We start from the raw sequence: 17,007 nt of genomic DNA, 5'->3' as shown, positions 1-17,007 counted from the left end.
TTTTCTTAACAGCAGGAAATGGGCGTGCTCCATGGTCCCTGACACAGCGTGCAGCTTACTGGGCAGGGGAGTTAAACCCCCTTGAGAGGGGTGACCCTCTGGCAATATTCGGCACCTCAGACCAACTCCTAGAAAATATACACAAAGCTGCAAGCTTGCAAATGATACATGAAAGAAAATTAATCTCTGGCTATGAGTCACCAATGCAACAGCCTGTCAAATCTGAGATTATGACCCCTTTAATTCGAGGTTTGCCAGAGTTTCTTAAACCAACAGCAATTCTTCAAAAAACAACAGCATCTATCTCTCCGGTAGATAGACTTGAAAGATTTCTTGGATATACAAGAGATCGAACTGGTTCCACTGACTCAACTGACTCCTCACCTTTTACTACTCCTAGCACACAATATAACAGCAGTCATAAAGTTTGGACATGGAGTGGGGTAGCAGAAGAGTTAATAAGTTACAGTAGAAAATATGGACCAGTGAAGTACTCAGAAGTCAAACCAAAAAAACCCAGAGGAGTCAGGCACATTGCCCCTCCTAATGAAAAATCAGAAAAGGGAAAACAAATTTCCAACCAGCAGAAGCTGTGGTCACTAGGACTGAAAAGGGGAGTGCCACGAGAAATAATGGATAAATTGCCTTATGATAAATTGGCTAAAATAATTTCTAATTGGCCCTGTCCCAAACCTATTGTGTTGGAATCATCCAACCAACAACCCAGCGCACCTCCTCTTCCACAAACCTTGGGCAACAAGCCACAGCACTCCCTAGCACAAGTTTTAAACAATAAAACACAGCAAGTGGGGGGTGTTCAACAGAAAATAACTTCCCACTTAGAAAGCCTTGGTTTGCAGATCCCCTCGGAGAAAATACAAAAACCTTCTCAAGAAGTAAAATTTTTAGGAATCTGGTGGAAAGGAGGTATGACATGCATCCCACCAGACACCCTAACTTCTTTAGATCAAATCAAGATGCCTGAATCTAGAAAAGAACTCCAACAAGCTCTAGGACTATTGGTATTTTGGGGAAAACACATTGCAGATTTTTCAATTTTTGCCAAACCTCTTTATGATTTGTTGAGAAAGGGAGTAAAATGGGACTGGAGCCCTTCTCAGGAAAAAGTATTACAACTGTTAATTTTTGGAGCCACAGCTCATCAGGCCCTAGGCCCTATCCACCCAACAGATCCTTTTCAGGTAGAATGGGGATTTGCTTCCTCAGGGTTGTCAGTACACATATGGCCGTGGGGTCCTGAGGGTCCGACATGGCCTGTTGGTTTTTATTCCCGTGGTTTCAGAGATGCTGAAAAGAGGTATACTACCTGGAAAAAAGGCTTGTTTGTGGTTAGCCTAGTTCTCATAGAAGTAGAGAAGATTGTACCACAACAACCAGTTGTTTGGAGAGGGCCTTTCCAAGTTTTTAAGTCAGTCACTACTGGGACTCCCCCAGCTGACGGGGTGGCCCAGACAGCCTCAGTAAGAAAGTGGTGTGCTCAGATTGAACATTATTGTAACATCTCAATAACTGAAGGAGCTGTGATAAAACTGGCAGTACAAGAAGCAGAAAACTTGGATAGCATCCAAGACAAACCTGCCTCAGTCATTACCCCTCCCTTTTCCCCCGAACAGTCAGCAAGTCCTTGGTTTACTGATGCTTTTCCTTTTGGCCCAACAGCTCCAAGCATAGTTCCCTCACTACGGGGACCAAGTGATACCAAGAATCCAGCACGTTACCCTAGACAACCTGTTTTGGTAGACCTCCCCACGGTGGGGGAGGTACCACTAGTGCTAAAACTCCCTCTGAACGAATACCCATGGGTAACCTTTGATGCTCTAGGGAAAGAGTATCGAATAAATGCACACTGGAGAATTTCCATCATTCTAACTTTCTGCCTTTTGGTGGCAGATTCTGTTGTGCTTACTTTTCACAGGAGAACTCCGAAGGACATGAAGGCCATATGAACCATGATAAATATTTTAAATTGGGAATTTTTAGAAGTATTAATGAAAAAATTGGCTGCCAAAACTAGAGATTTGACCAAATTACAGAAACCATTGCAGTTATCCTTATTGGCTTTGGGGACACATCAGTGGTTGCTATCAAACATATTACCAAATTGGGAAAAGGTGAATGTGAATGATCACAAAATGATAATTGATGCTCTTGGTGCTACACAAAACAATGTTTCTTTGGCTCTTAGCTGCATCCAGACACAGCTTTGGATGCAGACAGTTGTTGCTTCAATCATAAGGGAAGGAGAAGAAGGCACTTTTCCTACTGAAATTTGGAAAATAATTTGAGACAATGCAAATGATTTTGAAAAGGAATTCCAATCCTGGTGGAAATTAGTAAACTTTACCTATAACCCTAATACCAACACAGTTACAGCTTTTGTGTTAACCATATGTAATGCCTCTGTACACTCGATATTTCCTATCATTGCATTAGGACTGAATCATGATGGAGCTATTCTCTATGCTTTTGAGCACAGAGAATGGGCCCGTCAAAATGGCGAGAGATGGCAAACTGTTAGTTTAGAATCATGTATTGTTCAGGAACAGTAAGGTTTCATCTGTGAGAGTAATGCAATCATAGCTCAAGACATTTGTCTGGACACTGAACAAAATATCTGCCACTTTGAAATTCACCCTAACCAGACTTCTGAAACAGTGCTAATATATATAGGCAATGGCTGTGCATGCTTTAAAACTGCTTGTAATGTAGTGTTTGTAGAAGAAATAGTAGTGAATCTTAAGAATCACTCAAATTATTGTGTTTGTAACTTTACTACAATTACAGGATGTGACTTTTCTTACTCAGCCCCAGTTACCTTTTATCAGCTTTTACAATCTGATTATACAGTGATGCACAAATTATTGCCTCCCCCTATTGGGATGAATCTTACTTTGGTGAAGCAATTGTTGCTTCATCAGGATTTAATTGAAATTTTGGAACAGATCAAGAAAAACCGACAGAAAACCCTGGTAACTATTCATCACAATGTGAGAGAAATACATCATGTCATGGAAAGGGTAAGAAAAGATCCTGAACACAGGTGGTGGGATACCCTTTTTGAGTGGTCACCTACGGCTACAGGTATCCTGAACAAAGTGTGTCATCCCATTGTTGTTCTTTTGATTTTGGTTTTGATTGGTTTTGTCTTATCAGTCATTTTATACATCCTAAATTGGAAAATGATGAAGAAGTTGACACACTTGGCATCTATAATGGAAGCACACAGTTTAGTCAAGACCCCTTTTGCAAGAGACACTCCCAAAGTTATTGACACGAGACGTACTACCCAAACAGTGAAAATTAGACCTCCAACAGCAGATTAATTTGAAATTGTTGGTTGCTTGTTTTGATTATTGTTGTTTGTTTTAATTATGTTATATTGTAATCAAAATTAAGCTTTTGTTTGAAAATTGTTATAACTTTAAGAAATTTGATGATTTGTTCTGATTATTTTGATGAAATTGTTTTAATCAATATTGATTGATTTTGTTTTGTTTTTATTTCCTTTTCCTATTTCTCTCTCTCTCTCTCTCTCTCTCTCTCTTTCACACACAGTCTCTACTGTCCCTGTTTTTTCCGGGATATGCTACTGACATGGACGAGTCCTGAAGACTTCGCAAGACTACGGAACTCTGCAGAAGGAGCTCTCTTGACGACAATCGTGAGTCACGGGGTGGTGTAAGAGACGGTCTGAAGATCCCTCATCTGCCTCACGACCATCGTCAAGGACAGAGACTGAAACCCCTAAAAGGGATTTTAAAATCTCAATACAAGAGTTCTGGCCTGGCTGAGGTTGTTGGGATGTTGGCCAAGTGCTGCCTGCAGGTGTGTTTGATGGAAAAACCCAGCACCCATATCGGAACATCAGAACCTGAGCAGAAACAATGGGCAAGTCACGGTGAAGTGACCGTGCCTGCTGACTTGTACTGGTTGACGCTGTACCTGCTGACGACCGACTTGTTCTGGGTTCTCTAAATGAACACACTGCAATGATTTCCCCCACCTGTTTGGCCAACTGCCTGTCGCTTCGGAGAGGACTATAAAAACCCTGGAGACCCCCACTCACTTTTGTGATCACCCCACTGGAGAAACTCGCGTCTATAGGCATCTTCAAAAGCCTCGAGGACTCGACCCTCCATGCTGGTAGCTATAATCCCCTTCCCCTCTTTTCTGTTTTTCTAACTATTCTCTTTTTCTCTCCCTACTATCGCATTTGTTGGCACTAAATAAAGGTGCATTTGTGATTGAGTAAACTGAGTTTGTCCCCCGCTGTGTCTTTTGTGCTCTGAGATCCCTAAAATGAACCATCACGAACCCCGCTTGTGTGAGCGGATCGTGACAGCATGCAGCATGGGGGTCTTTCCTGGCATGGTCAGGATTATCAGAGATGTACTTACAGGAAAGGCTCAGTGATGTGAAAAGCTGTCTGTACACTCATAGAATAGAAAGGAACACATAAAACTCTACTTATATTTCTTCAATTCCTTTAGGAGTCAGAAGAAGTTAAATCAAATGAATTGGATGCAAAATTCCGAGTAACTAGAGGAGAACTAGAGAAACAAATTCAGGAGAAGTCTGATCACCTGGAGGTAAATATGTGGTTAAGAATTCCGTGAGATTATAATTTTGAGAATCTTATTTTAAGATGCTTATAGTTATGCCAGAATCTTTGGGGTTTGTCTTTTTTTGTTGTCTAATACTAAATCCCAGGTGTCTGCCCCCCAGCATTGCTTTTTTGGAGGATCTCTTCAGGTACTACCTTGGATTCACTTTTTAAAAACAAAGTTAGGGGAAAATATGATATAGTGAAGGTGAAAGTCTTGCTTTTCTTCTCAGTTCTTCCAAGAATAAAGAAGTTTTGGGGTTTTGCTTTCCTTTCTGAAGAAGTTAACCAAGCCTTTGGGGTACCTGTTCTGCATCAAGCCCTCTCAGCTGTTGTGGTGGCCTGTATTGGCCTAGATTTTTTTTTTTTTTTTTTTTTTTTTTTTGAGGCGCCACTGTACATTTAGTTTTCTCAATGAACTTTTTACCCTCTAAAAAGGTGCATCATGCAAAAATAAAAGAACTGGAAGACTTGAAGAGAACATTTAAGGAAGGCATGGATGAGCTTCGAACACTGAGAACAAAGGTAAAGTGTGCTGATGGGAGTGGGGCTGAACACACAGTACTGAGTTTTTGGAACAAGAATACATTCCATTCCTAATTGTACTTTTACTTTTTTGGGAATAGACAGTGTGGTTAGAGATTGGCTGACATGAGACCAGAAAGGACGCCCAGTTGTTCACTCTGGATAGCCTTTTTTAGGGAGTATGAGCTGATCTGTAACACAACAGTGTTTTGCTTCATGGTGTGCTCCTCATTTGGCTGAAATGTTGAGAAACATTTTAAATTTGTCACCCTGCAAATATTTTCAATTTTCTAAATTTAGTGTAAGTAAAATACTTGTATGCTTCTCCTACCTGTGAAATGAGTTTTGAGTCTGGTAAGGAGGTTGTGCTGTCCATAACTTGTGGGCAGTCTATGGAATAGCATGCCAGTCCCTCTCTCCAGAGCAGCTCAATAGCCCTGTGGAAGAAGGGAGGAAGGCATAGTAAGGGGTTGCCTTGGTAACTGGGGAAACATCATATCTGTGAACCCTGATTAATGGGGCTGATAAGTTCGAGCCTTTGGACAAAACAAGCATTAAGCACACTTGTTCAATTTCTTGTTTGTTTGTTTTTCTGACTCAATTTGATCTGAAATACTTTGGGATATTGTTCTAAGTTGGTTGGAATCACTGTAAAATTAGCACATGAGCTTTGTACAACAGTCTAGACATATGGTCAGAATAATTTAGCTCTGAAGTTTGTGAAACTAAATAGTTTCTGGTTTCATTCTTTTTTTCCATTTAGGTAAAGTGTCTAGAGGATGAGCGCTTAAGAACAGAAGATGAGCTATCCAAGTATAAAGAAATAATAAATAGACAGAAAAGTGAAATTCAGAATTTGCTGGACAGAGTCAAAACTGTAGATCAGCTGCAAGATCAACATCAGAGGTACAGCTGTGCACTTTGACTAATGATTTAAAAGATTATCTGAGATCTATTTGTTTTATTGAAGTTATTTATGCTTTCAATGTATTGTAATTTGAAGAATGCCTGTCCTGATTTAAATCAGTGTTGCTAATACTGAAGATAACCTTGGTGGCCTCTTACAAAACAAGGGGATTGAGATTGATAATTCTAATTTAGTGTCTGTCATTATTAGAATAACAAGTGCCTGATTTCCAGCATACTCTACAGGAAATTACCTTCTAGGTGTCTGCTCAGTGCTTGCTTTATTGAAAGATGGAGGGGAGCAATTAAACTGGAAAGATAAATTGCTTTAAGACTGTGATGGATGAATGCAAGTACTTCATGAAAAGAATTTTACTTACTTGACAGATGCTGTATTGCGACAGTATGGGGCACTTTTCTTTCTAATGGACTGGAATTCATTCTGCAGTGTCGAAGTTTGCTCATTTGAGAATGTGAGGGAAATAATCTCAGGGGAGGGCTGGGCTCATGTATGATCCAGGAGTGTCTGAGCATGGTCCTGTGTCTGTGTGGTACATATGGACTGGGATATACAAATGCTGGCCACTCTGCTGGTTCCAGTGGTGTTGCATAAATGGAGCTAGATAAATGTCAGATAGGCAGAACCACCCATGTGTCTGTCCCTCTCACGCTGGTAAACAGTTCTTATTTTTCATTGAGAAGTATTTCTGTAGTTATAGGCCTTCTTCAGGGTTTAGCAAATCAACCACTTTCCATTTGCTGTGTGCTGGTCACCCGAATTGTCATGGTGTCTTCCCAGGGAAACTGCTGTGTGCTAGAAACTACTGGAGCCTACACCTGCATCAGTAACAGTTCTTTTTCACTTGGAATCTCGCCAAATGAATTAAAGTGACTGTGATCAGAGTGTGAAACTACAAATGTGTGTTTCCACCCTCTCAGTGGTTGAGACATGCTTAAGTATGTCTCTCATTCGTATTCAATTTGGATTTTTTTTCAGTATCCTTCCCATGCAACACTTATTATCCCTACATTAAATTTCATATTGTCTTTTATTTCAATTTCAAGGCAGACATCCTGAAATGTATAAAGGCTGTATTACAAAGGGAACATTCAGCTATCTTTGTTCACTGGAAAAATATGATTTTAGGTTGAATGCTGGAAAGAAATTAATGTGTGATCTGGATACTTACCACCTCCAGTGTTCCTTGGTCTCCTTCATTTGTAAATTTTTAAGGATAAGCTAGCCATTTCTTTTAGAATGGTCTAAACTTCTAATTTTGTCTGATCCAACCCTGACTGCTAGTCAGAGATTTCTCCTGTAATGAAGCAAGGTATTTGAAAATGTAAAATACAAGCATACCCTTCTGGCACAGGTTTTTAAATGGGAACTATAGGTGAGATACTTTGCAGCACAAGTGACTGGGTCTTGGCTCTTCTTGGAGAAACATATCATTGCAGGATTGTTGATTTAAAGTGAATTGATCCTCCTCATAATTACAGTGTCTGTCAGGAAATTAAATGAGATGTGTGCTCTTGCTTTGTGTAATTTTAATTTTGTTTTGAAATTTGAATATACACGCTCCCTGTGAGAAGGGTGAGTTTTTTTCTGATGTTAGAAAGTAAAGTTTTAGAAGAGGTGTATAAAATCCTGTGATTGTAGAATTAATGAACTAATATTGCAAGTGCAAATAAGAGGGATGTTTTTAGTCTGTAACATTTTTAACAGCTGTTAAATTTTGGAATTAATTTCCAGCACTTTCTGTAGAACGTTGATAACTGAAGATACAGCATTTTTCACTCAGATTGGATGTGATAGATCAAAAGTCTCCTAATGGGAGTCTTTCAGTAGAAATAAAAACTTGTTTTGTAGAGGGGAAGGACTTATTTTGGGGGGGAGGAGTAGGGGAGTAAAACTGGCTCTTTGATTCAGAGCTGCAGGGCTTGGATAAGGATGTGTCAGGAATTGCCATACTGCTGTCCTAGGGAAATCCAAACTGGAGTATTTCCCTGTTTCTTAAAGATAAGGCCTCTTACAGATTGGCCGCCTTTGTTGGGTTTACAAACCTTCCTCTTACCTACCAGGTCTGGATTTGAGAGTTTTGTTTGTACCCTGATCTGAAGGTCATATGGAGAAGTTGAATATGGAGGGATGGCCTTCCTTGAGGAGTTAATGCCTGAGTCCTCTACAGGATGCAGAAATCTGTTGTTTCAGCACTGCAGCATGTTGTGAAACAAAGTGGAAACTCCCTTGACATTTCAAATGACTAACAGATACCCCAGGGTCATTAATTGTTCCCCTGCCTTATTTGGATTTGACCTGAATGCTTTTATTGCAATGAAGCTTCATATCTTTAGGCTCAGGTTATCACTAATGAGATACAATTGTTTTGACAGAGATGAACAAGAAATCAATGCTTTAAAGGAAGAAATAGACGGTTTCAATTCTCTGGTTGCTGATCTTCAGAGGGACATTGAAGGTAGTCGGAAAAGAGAATCTGAGCTATTGATATTCACTGAGAAATTAACCAGTAAGAATGCACAGCTTCAGTCTGAAAACAATTCCTTACAGAGCCAGTTGGATAAGCTTTCTTACAGTGAAAGAGAGCTGCAGAATCAGCTGGACTGTGTTCAACAGACTAAAGATGATCTGGTGAGTACAGTGGGCAGCTTGCTTTTGCTCTAGTGAGATGTCTGATGCAGATAAACATGTAGCACATGAATACCACCTTGTATCTTCACTTACCTGACTGTAATTTCTCCTTGAATTTGCCGTTAGTAGCAGTGGGATATGAACACCTCATGTTGCCAAGCTGAAAGAAGTCCTGAGGCACACTGCTGCTGGAATGAGGAAGTGTCACTGTGTTGCTCTTTCTGGCTTTTTGGGGGCAGAGTTGTTCTCTCTGCAACTGTAATTGAAACAGACAAAAGGTTCTAATTTGCCTGTGAAATTCATTACTGTAAACTGTTCCTCACGTCCTGTTTGTACTGTGAGATAAATGTAGTTTTTAATAAACTTAGTGAGTCATGGAAAGTAGTGTGGCTTTGTACTGTATCATGTAGATATTTTGGAGGTGGTTGAGGAATCTTACTACTCATGTGAAGTGCTAGTGTTCAGCCTAAATAATAAATGTAAAGTGTTAATGATTCCCAGGTGAAAAGTGCATTTAGGGATGTTGAGCATGCACTATGGTTGGGCTAGAATTTTTTTGTGTGTGACTGAAAATAAAATCCCTATTTCAGGCCGTCAGGTTACAGAAGGAGGAGGATCAGTGGAAGTCAGAGATTGAGACCCTGCAGGCTCAGCTGGCCTCAGAGCAAGAAGAAGTGTCAGCACTGAGGACCCAGGTGGATGAGCTGAAGGATGACCTGGCTACCCAGAAGCGCAAGCACGCAGCAAACCTGAAAGACCTCACAAAATAACTTCAGCTAGGTGGAGATTCTTTTCAATTATGAGTCAGCCCCATCTCAGAGCCCTTCAGTGTCTGGTAGACACTCAGGTCCTGTCGGTGTGTGCTCACTGCTTGAATGTCACCCTGCAGGCTCTCCCTGTCCCTGAAGACAAGGAGAGTGAGCAAGTTAGACCTTGTGGAAACTGCAGTTACAGGCCTTTGTGTTAATTTTCAGTCTAAAATATAACTTTTGAACTGGGCTTAGACATAAAATGAATTATTTATTTCCAAAGAGCTTAGTCTTTGTTATGATGTATCTGACTACTGAAATGTCACTGTAGGTATATGTGGATCCTGATCTGTGTAGGAGTGTATTCAGAAGTTGCCAGAAGTTTCCTATTTGCTGACTGTATCAGGAATTGCTGGTGACAGTTATTTTTTTAGTACATTAAACAGAGCACTTCAGTTTTTAAAGCTGGATATGGAGACACTGATGACTAATTTTGTCTACAAATAGAAGTCATCAAAAACCCAACAATGCATAAGCTCTGAGTGCAAATAGATTTGAAGATAATGAAATGTGTTTGAAATAAGAGATCCTATTGCACTGTGCAAGACAAGTTCCATGTCCCTTTTTGTGCATATAAGAACAGCTGTGTGCTTTCCCTCTTGATCCCTAGTGAGTGAGTGGTGCTTCTGGCACAAGTACTGCTGTAGTGATAAACTTACAAGATGCTGGAATAGAGTTGCCAACATCGGTGGTAGTTTACTTGGCAGACCTAATCAAAAGTAAAATCAAATTGAAGCCTTACTGGTCCCAGTTAATCCTATATATGACATTACACCTTCAACTGGAAATTACAGCACTTTGTAGGGATCATGGTGAGTGTTACATCCAGGCACTTCATGGCTGGGGCCAGAAAGAGGTAGGAAGCTGTTTGGGTTTTATTTTTCGTTACTGCCATTGTCTTTCAGTTGTCATATCATGTTAAATTAGTGCAGGTGATTAAAGGTTCTGTATGTTGGGTAACACTGTAATTTTTAGTTTCTACTCTGCTCTTGGTAATCATCATTTTGTTAATACTTTCAGCACGAAGGAAATTGGATCAGATGGAAAATGGTAATTATGACAAAGAAGTCAGCAGCATGGGGAGCCGTTCCAGTTCGTCGGGTAATGGAGCACATAGCAGGGCTGCCAAACAGCCCTTCAGTCTTAACAAGGTTGCCACAGTGTGCTTCCTCTTTATGTGGTTTGTGCATATGCAGTGTGTGGGCAGCCTCCCATTAGAACTGACAAAATAGCCTCTAAGCAGCAAAATGCATTTGATTGACTGCAGTTGTAGGTGCCTGTTATGTGATTAAAGTGTAATGTTTATATATTTTGGTTCTTTTAAAATACCTGCCTTTTTTATTCCATTGCTTTTATGTTTGGAGGAAGCTCGAGAGGACTCCAGTTTATAGAGGACCCTTTTACATGCTGCCAGAGGCAAAATAAAAATGAGCAGTGGCTTCCAACATTGTTTAATTGCCCTATTGACAGTTGCAACTGTGTAAATGAGAAATCAATTAGCATCATTAGAGACATCAATGGGTTTATGTAATATTCCTTACTTTCTATCCAGTTAGAGCTAAAGGAGTGATCTTTGGCACTGAAAATAGCATGTTTGCTTCCTCAATATCTTCGGGTTTTAAGTTGAGTTGGTTCTGTCCAGGTGTCCTGTAATCTCCCTGTGTGAGAGAGACAAATGCTTCGGAAGAACAGCAGAATGTATAGAAAATACTGCGAGCTCTAAGGGATCAGTGCTGCAGTGTTTATATGTAGGGCTTTTGTGAGTCTATACAGTTTTCATAGTATTGTAATTTTAGTTTACTCCAAGACACACATTTAAAATCAGCTCAGTCCTGTGCCAGGTAAACGAACATGAAAGTGTTTAAGTGGGAATAAGCCTTCCTGAAGGGAGCACACTAACTCCAAAGGCAGTGCACCCACAGGAGGGGACTGCACCGGCTGTCCCAGCATGTCACGTATAAACACTGTAAGGATCCTTTAGAGAGAACCCCACTAACACAAAGGGAAACTGGCATCCTGGGTAAAGTATCCTCAGCTCCTGGCAGGTGGTGTGAGTGCATGCACTGCTCTGCTGAGGGCACTTCACCTCGTGTAAGATCTGAGGGAGTTTTTACAGAAGCTGATGTGTTGGCAGGGTCCCTGAACGCACGGAGCAGCAACGAGGACCGGTCACCTGAGAACACTGGCTCTGCAGTGGCTGTGGACAGCTTCCCAGAGGTGGACAAGGCTGTCTTGGTTGAAAGAATACTGAGGCTGCAGAAGGCACATGCTTGAAAAAATGAGAAGATGGAGTTTATGGAGGATCACATTAAACAGCTGGTGGAGGAAATCAGGAAAAAAACAAAGTATGTTCTGTCTTCTGTTCAGGCAGGTTTTCAGTGTTGAGCTGATGCACTAGACAAGTATTCTGGATTTTGTGTAAAGAAAATTGTCTAAATGAAAATGTTTAAAACAGTAAAAATACTGCAGTGACAGTAGACTTTGAAGATAGAATTAGTTTTGGGTTTTATTTCTTATCTTTTCCCAGCAGTTATAGTAATTGCCAGGTTTTTCTCTATTAGTACTATTGCTGATTTTTTTCAGGAGGAATAAACTGGCACAAGTGGGTTTTTGGTAGCAAAATGGTCAGCAGGTGGCTGATTTGAGATGGACTGCTGCCACTGGCTAGCAGAAGAGTCCATTCTCTCCGTGTGCTTAAAAGGGTGCTGATTGTGGGTTTTTTGGAAGGAGAATCTGCAATATTCCAGATGGTACTCTGGTATATATATCAAACAAATGATGTATCTGAGCCAAAGGTGGTCAGTGAGACAATGTGTGAGACAAAATTCCACTTAAATGAAAATCTCATATTCCAGGAAAATGTGTGGAACTTCAGTGAGGAGGGTAAGAAATGCTGGCATAAAGCTGCTTCTGGAAGGTACATTTGCCTGTTAAGAACAGCCCCTTGCTTAATGAGTCCATGCATTTATGCCCAGCTGGTACCATTTCACAGAAAATTATTACAGCTTGGGAAAACTCTTGAGAAGTGACTTTGTAATTTTTTTCTCATGTGTAGAAAGCTTAAGATTCCGTGTCTGGAGTCCTTCAGCAAAGAAAAGTAGACTTTTTACCAGAAAGATCTTTCTTGTCCCAGTAACTTTTCAGAATACTTTTAAATAAGTAAATGCTGCACATTGTAGTCTCTTGATTTGCCAGCATTTCCTGTATCACTACTGGTATCCCAGGTTTTCCTCTGGCATAGAAATTGCAGGAGTAAACTTTTACTGCTTTTTTTTGGTAATACAGTACTGCTTGAAAGTAAAATTACTCATGTCAGGAATCTAAAGTTATTTCAGCATCAGACTCTTCTCTGCCTTGCAATGCTATGATGTTGTTTTTTTATTTTTTTATCCTCCAGAATTATTCAGAGCTATATTTTGAGGGAAGAGGCTGGAACCCTCTCATCAGAGGCCTCTGACTTCAACAAAGTTCACTTGAGCAGGCGTGGTGGGATTATGGCATCTCTGTATACATCTCACCCTGCAGACAGTGGGCTCACCTTGGAACTCTCCTTAGAGATAAACAGGAAGCTTCAGGCTGTGTTAGAAGATACATTCCTGAAGAATATTACATTGAAAGTGAGTAGCTGTGCCAGTTCTTGTGCACATTCTTTTGGTTCTTAGATGCTTCCTTCACTGCATGCTGTGAAAGGCTTTTCAGAAGTCAGCTCATTGTGATTTGGTGCCACTGATAGCATTGAGGTTAACCGGGCAGTTACGTGACATGATGCCATGTTCCTCCAGTTTGGTACCCTCAGAGTATGCTGCACTAATGGGCTGCTGCTTGAGATAAGACCTGAAGTGCCTGTGCCTTCAGCAGGGCAGGGTCTCTCCATGCTCTCCCCTGGGCATGTGGAACCAGGAGCATGGGCTCTGCCTGCCTGGCCCTCCTGAGCTGCTGGGGCAGCACCTCTGCTGCCACGGAGAGCTGGCAGGCTGGAAAATGGTGTGCAGGCTGCCAGCTGGGCTGCAGGGTTGTGCACAAGCTGGAGATCTCTTCCTGTAATCATCATTTCCCTTAAATGCTTAGGGGAACTAGCATTCTACCTTCTGGGCATCCTATGGAGTACTGGTAACTGCAAAAAAGGACTTGCCAAGAGCTTTGAGTTTTTTATTGAAATGAGTTTGTTTTTTTTCTGACTCTGATAATTTGCATTTGTTCTGGATACTTGAAAGTATCAACCTGCTGACATAAACACTCATTTTGACTTATTAGTGCATTTTGTGCTGATGGATTAATTTCCCTGTATAACTTATCATTTTTTCCCCTCCCACGAAGGAAAACCTGCAAACTTTAGGAACAGAAATAGAACGGCTTATTAAACACAAGCATGAACTGGAACAGAGAATAAAGCAGACATAACTAAAACTTCTGGGGACTAACCAATGTGAAGATGCAGAAGAGGCAGGTGCTACAGACCACTGTGTTTTGCATTCTGCCTGCCAGCACAAGCATCTGGGTTTTTGCAAAAGAAGCCTTTGGCCACACAGGCTCACTTGTGTGAGAGATCAGCAGGGTTTGGCATCTGTGTGGTTCTGTCTACCCAGTACCCCAGAGCCTGAGGTACTGCTGGAATTCACTGCACACTACATTTATCTGAAACTTCTATTTGAATTACAGATGCTTTGCAGTGCAGACTGTTTGGAGTGAGTTGCCATGAGATTTTAATTTCTGCACTGTGTAATTAATCAGTCTCTTAATGATGGAGCTTGAAAAAAAAATAAAGCCAATTATGTCTTAGTTGCTATTGAACATATCCAGTGTTACTGAGCTTTAAAGGCTTTCAGATGTTTATTTCCTTTCTTGCATATTATTTCTGATCTTTGGGTTGATTAAGCATTTTTGACATGTGCATGGAATAATGCTTTATTACAAAAGTTTGGGTTTTAAGTGGTGGCCATAATATTGCATATTTTTTGCTTTAGATTAACATTCAACTGGTCAATTTCTTTATTCCAGAGGAGTGAAACAACAGTAAAACTAAGGAGAATTTGAAAGTGTTCTGATTCAGTTCTTGAGTTCATTTAGTTGAAACCAATGGCAGTTCAGCAAATCTTGTAAACCCTTGATCCTTAGACATGCGGATCAAAAGAAGTTTGATACCAGATAATTGGTTAATAAAGTTCTCTGGGCTTCTGCATCACTAACAGCATTGAAGGAATTTAAGCTGCCCATTGTAAATCTATGTAAGTATATGCACACATGATGATTACATCTGTTTTCAAAGACAGCTGGAAGCTAATGAAACTTTCTCATTAGCTGTGACTAGACTAACTAGTGACAATATTGGTAAGAAATAAGAAATAGATCCAAATGGGATTCTAATCTATTGTTGTGAAAGTGGCACAGAAATCTGTGCGACTCCTTGATTTTACTGTCGTGAAGAATTAATTGGTCAAAGTAACTGAAAACTGTTGCTTAGTCCTTCAGTGGCTGAGAGGGTGATGGGGGAAGAGTGACAAGGTTTGGTTTAGTCACAACATCATGTTCACATTTGAATTCCAGGATAAGTAATGTACAGGATCTGAAATATCTTTATTCCAGCAGTAAATGTGTAGTTTCTGTATCTATCACCTTTTGACCAAAATCAATTGATCAGATCACCGTGTAAATACATACTTCAGGTTTTTATTAAATACTTGAACTTCCTATTGCCATGTACAAAAGAGTCAATGTACATTTACAATAGCAATGCTTTAGCTACTTTAATCAAAAAGGGGAGTGTGGGGAGAATCCGTCTTACTGCAGGTACTGTTTGCGTTGTACACAAAACAAGGGACCTGAATTTGGCAGCACAGAGAAGGATAATTGATCAGACATCTGGGTGACTTAGGGGTGTGAACACTCGGCTAGAAGCAGCTGGACTGTCTGCAGACTGTTCTGGCCCCCACCAAGACTCTTCTTGTTGCCCTCGAGTGCCTCTTGCTGTAGGCAGGGGCTCCGAGCGGTGCTGCGGGGTTCTGCCCCTCCGTGCTGGCTGCCGGCCCCTGCTCGCCTATTGCATTTCACCTTTTTTTTCCTCATTTTTTTGGGTCAATTTTGGTCAATTTTTTGATCTTTTTTTTGGCTTATTTTTTGGCTCCTTTTGGGCCAAATTTTGGACATTTTTGACATTTTTGATCTTTTTATCATTTTGGGTGGTTTTGGCTCCTTTTGGGTCAATTTTGGACAATTTTGACTCATTTTTGAATATTTTTGGGTCATTTTTTGGCCATTTTGGGTCAATTTTGGGTCAATTTTGACGATTTCTGTGACTTTTTCTCTCCCCTCCCCTCCTGCCGCAGAGGAGGCGCCGGAGCTGGAGCTGCCCCTCCCCCCACGTGAGGAAATGGGGGGAAATCCCTCGGATTTGGGTAAACAATGGGGAAATTGGAGAAATTTGGGTGGAAATTTGGGAAATTTCGGGGGGACATGGGAAATTTTAAAGGATTTTGGGAGCTTTTGGAAAATTTTGGTGGAAATTTGGGAAACTCGGGTCAAAAATGGAGAAATTTGGCAAGGGTTTTTTTGAAAAATAGGGAATTCTGGGAAATTTGGGCCAAAATTTGGGAAATTTGGGTCAAAACTGGTGAAATTTGGGAAAAATTTCGGAAAATTTGGGAAAATTTGGGTCCAAAATTGAAAAAATTTAGGGAAAAATTTGGGGAAAAATCAGGAATTTGGGGGGAAAATTGGGGAAATTTTGGGATAATTTGGGGGAATTTTGGTGGTTTTAGGTAATTTGGGGAAATTTTAGGGAAAATTGGGGATTTTTGGGGAAATTTGGAAGATCTGGGGGAATTTTAATAGATTTGGCTAGATTATTTGAGGAATTTTTGGGAATTGGGACATTTTGGGGAAATTTTGGAGACTTTTGGGAAAATTTCAGGAATTTTGGGGAAATTTTGCCCTTCCCGCTGCGGCTGCGTCGGCAGCCCTGGGGGCTCCTTCTGCCGCCCTGAGCCCGCAGAGCAGGGCAGCGGTTGCCGATGGCTCGAGCCATCAAATCATTCAAGGTCCTGTTGGGCTCTCTTAGACACTTGGGCCGAGGGATTCCTTCCGACCTGGGCCACTTTGGGTGGAGCGGGGGCAGGGCCGGGGCAGGTGGCAGGGTGTGCATGGGCCCTTTGTGACACGGTGCAGCAGCGTGGTCACCGTGGCAGGGAATGGCACAGGGTGTCCGAGGAGCCTTTGTGACACGCGGTGACATAGGTGCTGGCAACAACGCAGCCACGCCACAGTGCTCGGAGCACGCCACAGGACAGGACGCGCCAGAGAGGTGCTGTGAGGAGTTCCCACACAGCCCGCTCGTTTGTGCCCGACCCGGAGCCTTTCCGAAGCGCTGCTCCTGCAGCTGACCTCGCGGCCAGACTGCGGGACTTGGTGACTCGGAGCTTTCCCGAGGCATCTCCCAACCCTGCGGTCGGTGCCCTCGCGGCCAGACCACAGGATCTGGTGACCTGAAGCACCACGAG

General features: G+C 41.4%; 1 pseudogene; it reads left to right on the top strand.

Annotated features, from left to right (window-relative positions):
* The first annotated feature begins 4,371 nt into the window (after positions 1 to 4,371).
* LOC136303601 (coiled-coil domain-containing protein 186-like) lies at positions 4,372 to 15,383 on the top strand (annotated as a pseudogene).
* Positions 15,384 to 17,007: the final 1,624 nt, after the last annotated feature.

This window comes from Chamaea fasciata, unplaced genomic scaffold (genome assembly GCF_029207755.1).
Source record: "Chamaea fasciata isolate MVZ Bird 193981 ecotype frontalis unplaced genomic scaffold, bChaFas1.0.hap1 SCAF_39, whole genome shotgun sequence".
In the NCBI taxonomy this organism is placed as follows: Eukaryota; Metazoa; Chordata; class Aves; order Passeriformes; family Sylviidae; genus Chamaea; species Chamaea fasciata.
The sequence above is the reverse complement of the archived record's forward strand: the minus strand, read 5'-3'. Positions and strand labels throughout refer to the sequence as shown.